Source organism: Dermacentor silvarum, chromosome 2 (assembly GCF_013339745.2).
Source record: "Dermacentor silvarum isolate Dsil-2018 chromosome 2, BIME_Dsil_1.4, whole genome shotgun sequence".
NCBI classification, from domain to species: Eukaryota; Metazoa; Arthropoda; class Arachnida; order Ixodida; family Ixodidae; genus Dermacentor; species Dermacentor silvarum.
The window spans coordinates 190,130,722-190,142,258 of record NC_051155.1 but is presented as its reverse complement, the minus strand read 5'-3'; the positions used below and the strand labels follow the sequence as shown (position 1 = coordinate 190,142,258).

The 11,537-nt window shown below is 46.7% G+C and overlaps 1 protein-coding gene and 3 long non-coding RNA genes across 5 annotated transcripts in view; 2 read left to right on the top strand and 2 right to left on the bottom strand.

Annotated features, from left to right (window-relative positions):
- Window positions 1-11,537, bottom strand: part of LOC119442335 (apoptosis regulator Bcl-2) — an 88,801-nt gene that overhangs the window by 38,807 nt on the left and 38,457 nt on the right. The gene's annotated exons all lie outside the window — the stretch shown is intronic.
- Window positions 1-11,537, top strand: part of LOC125943254 (uncharacterized) — a 52,053-nt gene that overhangs the window by 5,607 nt on the left and 34,909 nt on the right. The gene's annotated exons all lie outside the window — the stretch shown is intronic.
- Window positions 2,306-11,537, bottom strand: part of LOC125943253 (uncharacterized) — a 47,074-nt gene continuing 37,842 nt past the window's right edge. Inside the window, exon 3 of one of the 2 annotated variants that reach the window (XR_007465695.1) lies at window positions 2,306-2,522. This is a non-coding gene — a long non-coding RNA (uncharacterized LOC125943253). Of the gene's footprint in view, window positions 3,769-11,537 lie in introns of both variants that reach the window. The other variant, XR_007465696.1, reaches the window with a different exon arrangement.
- On the top strand, window positions 4,973-11,267 carry LOC125943251 (uncharacterized). The gene is made up of 3 exons (XR_007465694.1): window positions 4,973-5,071; window positions 6,461-6,573; window positions 10,441-11,267. It is a non-coding gene; the product is annotated as an uncharacterized LOC125943251 (long non-coding RNA).

Genomic DNA, 11,537 nt, shown 5'->3' with positions numbered 1-11,537 from the left:
CTGAAGCGGACGATATAGGCGCGGGGGAGGTATAATGCGCATGTTCAGCGCTTTCGTCGGGGAAATGGGCAATGTCATGCGAAATGCGGGAGGGGATTTCGACGCAAATTTTTTTGATGCAGAAACGCGTGGATTGAAAAATAACTAGAAAAAAAGTTTCGGGAGTACGGTTACAGAGCGAGAGAAATGAGCTTAACGATTCGCTGCAGTATATAATGGCTATAATATAGCGCCGGTGCGTATGCTGCCGTGGAGAGAACGTTGGCGAAACGACGCATATGTGCCACGCGCAAACCCGCTCTACGAACAGATGAGCGCATATCTGCGTAATGGGTCCAGGGTATAGAGCACGCATTTTACGACGGTGTACACACTGCCCTTACTGCATGTACGGAAGTTCAGGCTGCGCACGCGCCTCAATGCAAAATCGCGTCGAATGCCTTATAGAACTAAAAAAAAAAAAGTGCCCGAACAATCGCAGTCCCTGACACACAAGCCAATCGACACTAATCAACGAGCGAGAGCGCTCTTGCGCAAACCCTTATCCGCGTTCCCACGGTGCACCCAAGGAACTGTCAGCCCGTTCAGTGTATAGACGGGACCCATCCACTAAGACAAAAGCGTCGCCACGCGCACTATTACTTGCGGCTTAGAAAACAAGGAAAAACAGGGCCTCGGTTTTCTCGACACGCATCACAAGGTCTCGCCGCATGGATCCTCACGGAGAAGGGGCGCCGCGAAAGAATGACGTGCGCGCACTCATCGCCGTATATAACCGCGAAGCCCTGCCCGCCCGCTGCTGCTGCTTCAGAGGAACAGTCGAGTTTTCCATTTCCGTTTCATCCCGCAGCTCCTTTTCCTCGACAGTTTTCGGCGCGGATTCAGAGCCCGCATCGACAAGGAAGCAGCGAGAGAGGAAAGCATGCGTACATGATGGATTCGGTCGCCGGCAGAAGGGACCCGCATCCACATACACAAGCGCGCGCGCGTTCTGAGGGCTTACCAGGCAACAGAAGAGCGAGCCCCACACCCCGCGAGGACGCCGCCAAACGCCGAGCGCTAGCAAGCGCGCGTGTGTGTGTGTCGACGGGAAGCGCATGCAAGCGGCCATTCTTGAGGGATGCGCCTCTCGGCTGAATTCGCCGCTGTGATGGATGGCTCGGCAGCCGATTTCGGGCCGAGACCCTCGGCAACGCCGGAGAAAAATCTCGGTACCACCGAGGGAAAAAGGAAGAAAAACGAAATCCGTGGGAGGAATATCACTTGGCTCAAACCGTGCACGCCTCAAAGCGCGCACCGTACACGAGCGTTTCGTCTGTGTTCCGTATATCGACTCGCTGGCGTACACTGTAGCGAGGAAGAGCGATTGATTCGAGAGAATTGTATCCCATTGATGCTATGCGCTTTTTCTTAAACAGCAAGCGCACTTCTAGGACTAGCAAATAAAAAATAATTGTTGGATTAAGACTAAACGGCTTGAGTATACGCGTCGCAACTACCATTCCTGCACATATAACCCTAATCAGGAATAACTCCAGCGAAAGCTCGGCATTCAGACCACTCCCAAGGAAGCTCGACAGTTCGTTGCATTTTCACGAAACGCAGCTAGGTGCGCGCGCTAGTGTTGCGAGCTATTCGTACACGTTTGCAAGTGCACTATGAGAGGCGAAGGTGCCAAATTGCGCGTGTGCCGTCATCCGGCAGGGCTTCGTTCAGGTCCCTCATCTTCGAAACCAAAAAGCGCCCAATATACCAGGCAGATTGTAACGATGAGAATCAGTCCGCGTGCTTGATGAACTCAACTGCATCCACACAGCGTCCTGTCCGAAATCGTAGCAGGCGTCAGGTGGAAGACGCCGAGGACTACTCAACGGACAGCAGGAGCAGCTGACGCTCGCATAATGGCTGCCATCAACCAGGGCGGCGTGAGCGCGCAGCGCAGACCATGCGGAGCGAACATCCCGCGCCTGGAGCCGTGACTCACGCCCGGCACGTGCTTGCCCGAAATGATACGGGCTCGAGGCGAAGGACGATTCGCCGCAAAGGAAAGAAACGATGACCACCACCTCCGGACCTATTACACCAGCGAGCGAGAGCGGGATTACACACGCCTACATCCTCCGCAGGTGTTTGTTGCGGCCTCCCTGCATATATAGAGAAGTGCGCATACATACGCCTACATTTTGGCGGCGGGGCTCGGATGAGAAAGGAACGCTGACTTGTCTTGCGCAACGCGGAGGACGCCGGAGGATATATGGCCATCCATCTCCGCTCGCGCGGATAGGTGCATATGCATGCACCTGCCCCCCGTCCCTCACGTGTGACCGTGCCAAGCGCGCGCCCGCGCACGGAGACAAAAGGCCTCCGCGCGATCGCTTAAGTGCGCGCATTTACCAGCGTGCGCGCCGCGATTGCGCGCGACCTTCCAACCTCGACAGTCGCCTCGTCGATCCTCGCTGGCTTTCCCCCTCATCGTCTGAGAAGAGGGGCCCATTACGCCCCCGTCAGCAAGACGCGCACACCTTCCTAGAAGACCACCCGACGCCCGCGGCTTGGTGACTGTCGTCCAAGAGTTGCGCACTTCAGCCACAAACATACACGCATACCGCACGGTCCCACCGGAGAAGATTAAATAATTCCCGGGTGGTGAAGTACGAAAGGCCCTCCCGAAGGAATTCCGTGGCTCTCGCGGCAGTCAAGGCCACGTGATGTCACGTGATTGACGAGTTTGACGCACGCGAGCGACAAAGTAAGGGACCCGCACGAAAAACACTAATTTGCGGTCCGTTGCGCTTTTATACAGGGGGGACACAAGCAAATCGGCACGTGTGACAGAGAATCGTGCCACATGGGCAAACCGAATACGGTATATGGCGTTGGTCAAGGCGAACGAAGAGTCACTACAGGACGCCCTTGCCACAGAATTACGGCAGCCTAAATGTGTGGAAATGGAAGCAACTTAAAACGTGCACGAAGCTGGTTGCAGGCGAAGTCGAGCGTTTTGAGGACCACTGAGGGACAAAGAAAGCATGGGCCGAGTACACATCCGGCAGTGCTCGTCCAAGTCTCTCGGGCTATTAAGCGATCACTTTCGGCACACATTCCTGAGGAACTGGTTTCTATTATCAGAATCGGAGAACGATGTAACCACTAGTCCAGTTTTCTCCTTACATCAAGCGCCTTAGAAATGGATAGGATGGTCGAACCCTGTTCACGAGAAATTGACAACGACGCTACTAAGTCCACGCATTCTACGCGTACGAAGCCGCCAGAACAAACCATACATACTGGAGAGCGAATGAAAATGAAAAAATAACAGCTTATAACTTATAGGACCGACTCGGTGCGCAACCCACGCAACAAATCGCAAAACGCCTCCGCAGCAGTACAACGCGGTACACCGTTGGCGCCACTTTGATAAACGACCGAGGGGCCTATTCGCACAAACTCACATCATTGATATGCAAGGGACGTAGCGGTACAAAGCGTCGTCAATGTCAGCAATGTGCCGCACCTTCTCGCGCGTTACAACAGCCTCAAGACACAAGCTGTTTCTTTTTTATTAACAAATTGCAAATTAAGGTGCCACAAACGAGCAGCTACAACGTGTTGCCTTACATATCCTTGCGTGGCGGATGAGCGATGGTAGGATTGCGCGCGCTCTAGCGATAAACCATGGCTCAAAACCATACTCGCTCCATGACGCGGCCCTCGATAACCGCTCAATCACTTGACAGTTGTACAAATAGCTCACGAGCCTACCCATACCTCTCGCGCATTCGCTGCACGTCGAGACAATGGCGAAGACGAATTTGAGATTAAGCCCCGCCACGAACATCCGCGGCCTATAGGCTCGAAAACGCGGCACCCTCAGGGCGTCCCTGCGACCGCCTAATGGGTCGTCATTACGGGTCCCCCGAACGACACAGCCTTGCCAACGACTAGCGGCGCCGGTCGGTACCGCTGCTGCGGCCGCAAGCTTTTCGCGTTGGCCTTAATGCGCGCGCGTATTCACGTCAGTCGCCTATATAGGGGAGCACGCCTACGCGGTGGCGCGGGTGCCTCGTGCAAACACTTTGGACAAACTGCGTGCTATCGCCAGCAGCAAGAACAGTGTGCAGCCGGCAGAAGCAGCAAGATGAGGGATGCCGCCATACATCCCTGCACCCGGCCGAGCGCTTAATAAATGTGTGTGCGTCAAAGATTAGTGAGGGTAACGAATTAGCCATCGACGCGAGATATAGTTATGATCACCGGTCGGTGGGGTGCTGCGAAAATGAGTGATGAACGCATACGCCAAGTGCGTATACACGCAGTGCTGCTGCAGCCGCCTATATATACTGTAGGCGACAGAGCGGCGCGTATAGCTGCGTTAATGGACGGCAACTAGCGCGATTAGTACTAAAAATCGAGCTCACGCAATCGCCAGAACAGTTTTCAAGGCGACTTCTCCAATAGCAAAACGAAGGCAACTCACGCCAACGTTCGGTACTCTTACGAGCCGTGCCTGTAAATTATACGCGCGACCCTACACTGTAAAAAATTTCCGTAATTTTACAGCAAAAACCTACGTAAAATTTACGTAGACCATTCTGTTTTATGAAAAACGGCGGGATTCTACGTAAAAAAGACGGACGTGAGCTCCGTTTGTGAAAAACGGCGGGATTCTACGTAAAAAAGACGGACGTGAGCTCCGTTTTTGAAATACGGAGAGCCGTCCGTAATTTCATGAGGAGGGCAACTGAACATGTTACTAGTGAAAAATGAACACGCAAAGAATATAACGAAAAGACACTGTCTACTCTCACTGCCAGTTACATATATCACCATAGATAACGCTGTTTGAACATTATTCGCGTGCGAGCATAGTAAACACACAAAAGAAGCAGGTTAGGGTTTGAGCGGTGGCGCTGCTTACCACCCCTTCGTCGCGCCTACACGCTGCGTTGGATTCCTCCAGCACAAACAACTGTACGAGTACTCGCTAATGGCGGACGGTGGAGGTGGTGTTCCTGTCGCATTTGTGATTTCACACTAAATAGGAAGGAATCGGCGCTGGATTGTTACACAAGTAAGTGATTTAAGTGTCCTTTTTTCGTTGTTGGTGCACGTCGCGCGTGCGAAATGCTCCGCGATGGCCGGTGATGGGCTCAATTGCGTTGTGTGTGCACGCTCTTTTACGAGATTCCTTGGCCATGAGGATTGACAAAGCGACATTGCGAGTCTGTGATAAAGGGGTGTTTCATTTGTTGTGTTGAACGCATACTCACTACAACTGAGACGTGTAGGCAATATTAGCGGCGTTAACGCCTCTAGTAGCTCCTTTGTCGTCTAATGTGGCCGCTGGTTTACGGACGTTAGCATTCCAGTTAGTACTGTGTTGTGCTGTGTGCTCGGCGTTCCAAAATTAAGTGAAGGCGTTATACCCGTTAGTATCTCTCTCGACGCGGTGCAACGTTATGTTACCAATATTCGGTGACGCATTGCATCACAGTGAAATTTTTAGCCATTATTATAAGCTTCGGACGCAGTGCCTTGGCTGGGCGTGCATAATCGCAGTGTTCACGCCCGGGATTGGAAGATTGCTCATGTATGAAGACCTCATTGAGCATGTTCGATGTGCATGCCCCTTCATTACAATCAAATGACGGTGGAGCGTGCTTACTGCCATAACCTTGTGCCACCTGCAGTGGTAGGGAACACGGGTGTCACACGGTGCCCTGTCGTTTGTTGTAGAGCCCGAGCAATCGTGCACGATCGCAATTGAAAGTTGTCCGCGTGATACCCGTTAAGAGTCATTGCAAAGGAAACGGATTATTTTCTACCTGGCAATCTGTATTCGTTTTTTTTTTTTTTTTTTTTTTTTTTTGACAGCTACCAGGCTGACGATTAACGTTCTGACGCAGTACGTCAGCATATCACGTATTCTGGGAGGGAGGATTGCCGCTTAAGTTCTGCCCATATGCGGCCGTAATTGTAAAACAAATGCATGCGAAAAGTAATTTTTAACTTAACCTTGACATAGAATAGTGGTGGCCAAACATGCATTACGGACGTTCCAAAGTTATATATATTCCTAACAAGTGTAAAAACAAACCAAACTATATGTCAACACTGATGTTGAAGGGAGGTTCACACTTACTGTCTCGAGTTGCATAGCCTAATTTTCAGCTTACACGCATCACTGCAATAATTCTAAAATGCGTGCATGTGTTGCAAGTTATGCAGGGCAAAATTTTTGTCAGCTCATTTTTCTAATAGAAAGTGCTTCATAAAGTTTTTTTTGCAAAAAGTTAAACGAGGCCATTAGAACTTTATAAAATACTGTGAACTATCTCACAGCAATAAGAGTAACTCAGTGACGAGCTTATATGCAATAGTGTAATTGTATATAAAGATGTTTGTGCTTTGCTTTGGATGACCGGTCAGAAAGTAACTGATATCAGTATTTCATTTGCAGCTGTTGCACCAGTGAAGGATGTCTGTGTGCCGCCTTGCATTCAGTTTCTCAGTCATGGGGGCCTGCTTGCAACACCAGTGGCAAAGCAGTCTTGCATTGTGCTATTTGTTCTGGTAAGCTGTGCCATTCTATCGTATATCTGTCATGCATATGCAGTCCTTATGGACATTGATTGCAAATGTTGGTTGAATGACAATGCCTATACAAGTATAATAATTGTTGCAGATGCATCCAAAAGATAAATGACGTTTTGTTCTTCCTGGGGCAACCAATTGGTTCAGCATGAGGACGTCAACTTGAAAGTGGGATTGTTTCATACTTGTCTCGGTTGCACATGAGTTGTGTTCAAAAAACGCTAATAGCACCAGATTTCGGGATATGAGGCAACAAATAAAACATGCACCAATAAAAATTCTTCGTTTAGTTTGCCTCTATGAGTATGCAAAAACACTTGCATACTGACCTCTAACACTGTCATGCATGGGCTCCATGGTAACTAAGTGTAGCCACAGTTAAGCTCACTGTTAGCCACTGCTCAGCTTACTATAATAGGTGAAGATGCCTCGACGGATTTGCGTGTGACATTGGAAGGTATCATAACAAGCTAAAATATAGCTTCAGCACACAGCTGTGTCACGTGGTCAGATGACCAAAATATATGAATATTTTGAAGGGAATGAACAGCACTACTGCCAGAATGAAGTGAAGGTGAAGGGCACAGCAACACATTCCCTTTATCCTGTCTATGGCACCATTCAGTTCCTTCCTATACATGCACCAACCAGCCCAGTTCAGAACGCTCTAGCAGTTCATCTGAAATACCTTACTTTGTCTAGAAGATTAAGTGTATACACACTAGTGTATACACTGTGGGGGCTATTCTGCGAGTTTTGTATGTTTTGAACATGTGCCATGAGGATTCTTCATTGCTCAAAACTTGATATACAACTGCACAAAGCAGCATCAATAGCTACGTTGTTTCCCCATCTTGTGTCGAGGGTCTGTTCGTGTTTCCTAAGATAGTCCTTGTGTCGTCGTCCTGTTTGTCCTACATAATTGCTGCTGCAGGGCAGTAGGATGTTGTAAAGAGCACCAACTGCACTTCCTATGATCTCCAGCACATACTTCTTGATGCAAACTTCTCGTCCTGACCTGGTCCGGTTGACATTTTCGTACCTGACCAGTTTGTTGGCCCTGAAAATAAAAAGGTAGTTCCAACTCTCCCTAGCAATTTGCTTGAATTGACAGCTTCCTTTGTATTGTATAGCAATGATAGGCCTTGGCTTCCTTGAAGTACTCCGACTGAAGACTTCACCTATGTTCAGCTCCGTTAAATGCTTCTTGGCAACGCATGGCAAAAGGCAGTGCGAACACACTGTTAAAAGCAACCATACTTGGGTCTTGAAGCTCCCCTCCACTTCGTGGTAGTGCCCTTGTGTTCCTGTAGCAACAACACACTTCAGTGTTCAAGTGAGCTAATAGGAAAGGCCAAGACACTTTTGAGTGTGGGGCATAGATCCAGCACGATGCTCACCACAGAAAACCTTCAAGCCAGATATTGGAGCTTGCCTTCCAGCAGTTTTACTTCCATGAGCACACCTGGCACTGTGGAGGAGACATTAAAAATGGCTGAACTCCTTGAGTAGCCTTGCTTGGCAACTTCTCACAGACAAAAACACTGTCAGGTAACCGTAAAACACTAGCTATTGTGGGCACCAGTGTAGTAAAGTTATTTTGCTTCATTGGCAACTTTCTCCTCTATATTAGGTGAAGTAAGGCTACTAATGGGTAGAGTGATTTTCTTCCTGTCTTCTCTGCAGTGCTAGATGAGTTCACGTACGGGGAAAAAACTACCACTAGACAGTGATCTTTCATTTCTGGACCGCAGGGTTTTCTTTGGTTAGTGTTATGTATGCTGGAGCTATGCCCAATGTTTGGAGGAGGTATTCTGCCTTCCGCATCGGCACACTCTTTCGCTGTGAAGCTCATCACAGGAACACCAAAAGGCGTCCTCAAGAAATCGAGGCATCACCAAGTGGAGGAGAGCTTCTGAACCCATGTCTAACATTTCCTTAAAGTGTGGTGGCCACTGTTATATCATATTCACAAGGTCAGTCATAGTGTCAGAGGACTGTTGGGAAAGCTGGAACTTTCCTTTTATTTTTCACGTCGAGCAATCTGGGTACATTGTGCGAAAAGGGTGACCTCGGACCGAGCCTTGACGCAAAGTGTAGCAAAGGCAGAACAGCAGTTCAACTGTGCGGTTGTTGTTTACATTATCCCGCTATCCAGCAGCTGCAACTACGCAGGACAACAAGCCTAGTATATATATGTTTGTCTGTAAACAAAATTCTTTGCCTGCATTCATGTTGTCTAGCCTTCTCCCGTCTTTTCGTGCTGTCCCCAAGTAATCGCATAGGTACACTCTTACATAACTTGCAATTATAAGATTCATGCTTGGGAATATAATCGGAAACTGTGCCATATGGATGACATAATTCATTACACATGGTGTTAAAGTGGCTGTGCAGTCTGGGTAGGGGCTTCAAATCTGCTTGTTATAGCAATTCATAAGTTGCTTCCAAAACTTGAGATACAAAGATTCAAGCTATGTCTGTGAAAACAGTGCATCATGTTACAAGGAACTGTTAGAACACTCATGGGAAATAGCTCAGTATTGCGAGAGGTTGTAGAAACTTGCTGCAACTTGCTTTCTACAGAATTTTTAAAGATGCTTTTTTAACTCCCGCATCTGTCGTGTTGTCTCATCACAAAACTGTAAACAAATATGAGTATTATGCCTTGAGTTTCAGTAAAGATTACATGAATATGATTAATCCTTTCCGACGCTATGCACACAATTCAATACACCAAGATAGTGCATTAATAGCAATGGCATTGATTAAAGTAAGGATATCTAAATTTGTCCCGTACATCTTCAAACTCTTCTAATTGAAATAGTGCTGCATGTTTGAATTACACAGGCAAATTGTTTTAGTAAAGGAAGTATGAAGGTAGATGGTTGGGTACTTTGCTTGGTGTATGTAATTGTATGTATGTCACTTCTTTCATCGTTTTTCACAGTGTGTTGCACCAGTCATAATTTTCGAATGGCTGGATAGGTGCTATTCAAGCCTGGTAGACATGAAATAGTTTATGTTTGCAAATCTGATGTACTTGCACTGAGTTTTTGCATGGAGTGCACATTCCATAAACTTGACAAACTCACTAAAGAACTGAAAACTCCTAATCTATTGTACTTCTGTAAGCATTTTATGAATATGAAGATGTAAGAAATGCGGTGAATCTAAGTTTTGAATCAACACAACTAATTGGCATGTGAAAGGGTTAAGGAAAGAGGCTCCTTGAAACAATTTCTCGAAACATCGCAACATACCACCTGAGGGTCTCCAACCTTAACCTCTTACTACTGTTTTGCAAATCACAATATTGACTGAATGCAATATTTTTCTGACCAGTCTCTCATGTAATGTAAAGAAAGTTAACACGCCTAGTCTTACATGAAGATAAATTCGAAATCATTTATTTATAGCACTCACTTAGCAGCAGTTCTGAACTTTTCTTTATCAGTATAGTACTTGTGATTCACCTTTGTATTGCCGAGCACAGGTAGAGATATGGTTAGTTGTTTACTAGAAAGGATCCCGAATTTTCCACCTTCTGATTGTAGCTTAGACCGTCACTTGTACTTCACAAGGAGTGGACTTTGGTAGCTAGGAAATATAGTTTTCCTGAGAATTTCCATGCATGCAATTTTGATTCTGTCTGCTGGCATGTTTGTATTACAGCATGAATTTCATAGATTAGAGGCTCCATGAAGGTACATTCTGTCGTTGAATGTCTATGAGATGGTTAAGCAGGTTGACTGTATCTAGTTACAACTCCTCATGTCCTGTGGCAGTTACGTTGTGTGGTTTGGTGCTGTCAGTGTAAGCTTAACATTTCTTTCCTTCTCCCAGGAAGTACACAAGCATTGAGGAGCCATTTGACCTGCCACTACACTGATACGGTATTTGGTAGGTTCTATTACAGGTTTTCTTTCGTGTAGTAGTACCTGCTATAATTCTGTATAACGTGTTCAGACCTTTAGTCAGCAGGCTGTTTGACAACAGGTGTTTACAAATGAATAACTAACAAGATTTTCAAGGTCATTAGTGATGCAATCGTTGCACACTGCTGCATTTTTCTGCAAATTAATTGATGAGCCACCCAGCAAGTGCTGCTCTCCTGCCTTAATGCACAAACCTTCAAATACTGTTAACCCTATATCACAAGTGTACAGCAAATGGAGATGACTGTTCACAGCGACAAGTTCATAATGTTTACTTACATGCAAAAGGGAGTCAAACGTCAGGTACACATTTGAAGTTTTCCAAAACAAGTTCATCATCATAGTGCATAAATGAAGAAGTAACTTAGCGCAATAAAATTACACAGGCACAAGAAAGGGAGACAAAGACAAGCGCTTGGTGACTCAGAAGTGTGTGACATATATGTTCCAACCAATTATTATTTTCTAAATTTTCTTCTACTGATCCAGGATTCCTGTGACTACTTGCCTTAGGTAACATACTCTGTTGCCTTCTTGCCCTAGAAACATAACTAGTGCCTTCTTGCAGCCCTTTAAACTGGCAACATCTTCACCACCGACAGTAGAGCATGTTCAGATAAATTCAACTAGACATGCCTGGTGACCACTTAATTTTGGTGAACAAATTTTATTTTGTGCCCGAGCCTGATGACAATGAAATCAATGATATCTTCTATTTTGTTGTAGCGCAAGCTGAACAACAAGGACAACAGAAAGGCAAATTTGACGCACAGCAGCGTTAACGTTCAACAACAGATTCGTTTCCAGTTCTCATCACTATATATACCCTGAAAACGTCATACAACACGTGTAAAAGCTCGGCAAACATGAACTAAAAAAAACGGGAACCACACGCATGCAGTTTTTTAGCCACATAGATTGACAGACATGTAGACGTTTAACGCGAACAAAGATCGCATCATCTTCCACCTGCTTCTACTCATGATAACTGTTTTTTTTAAATCT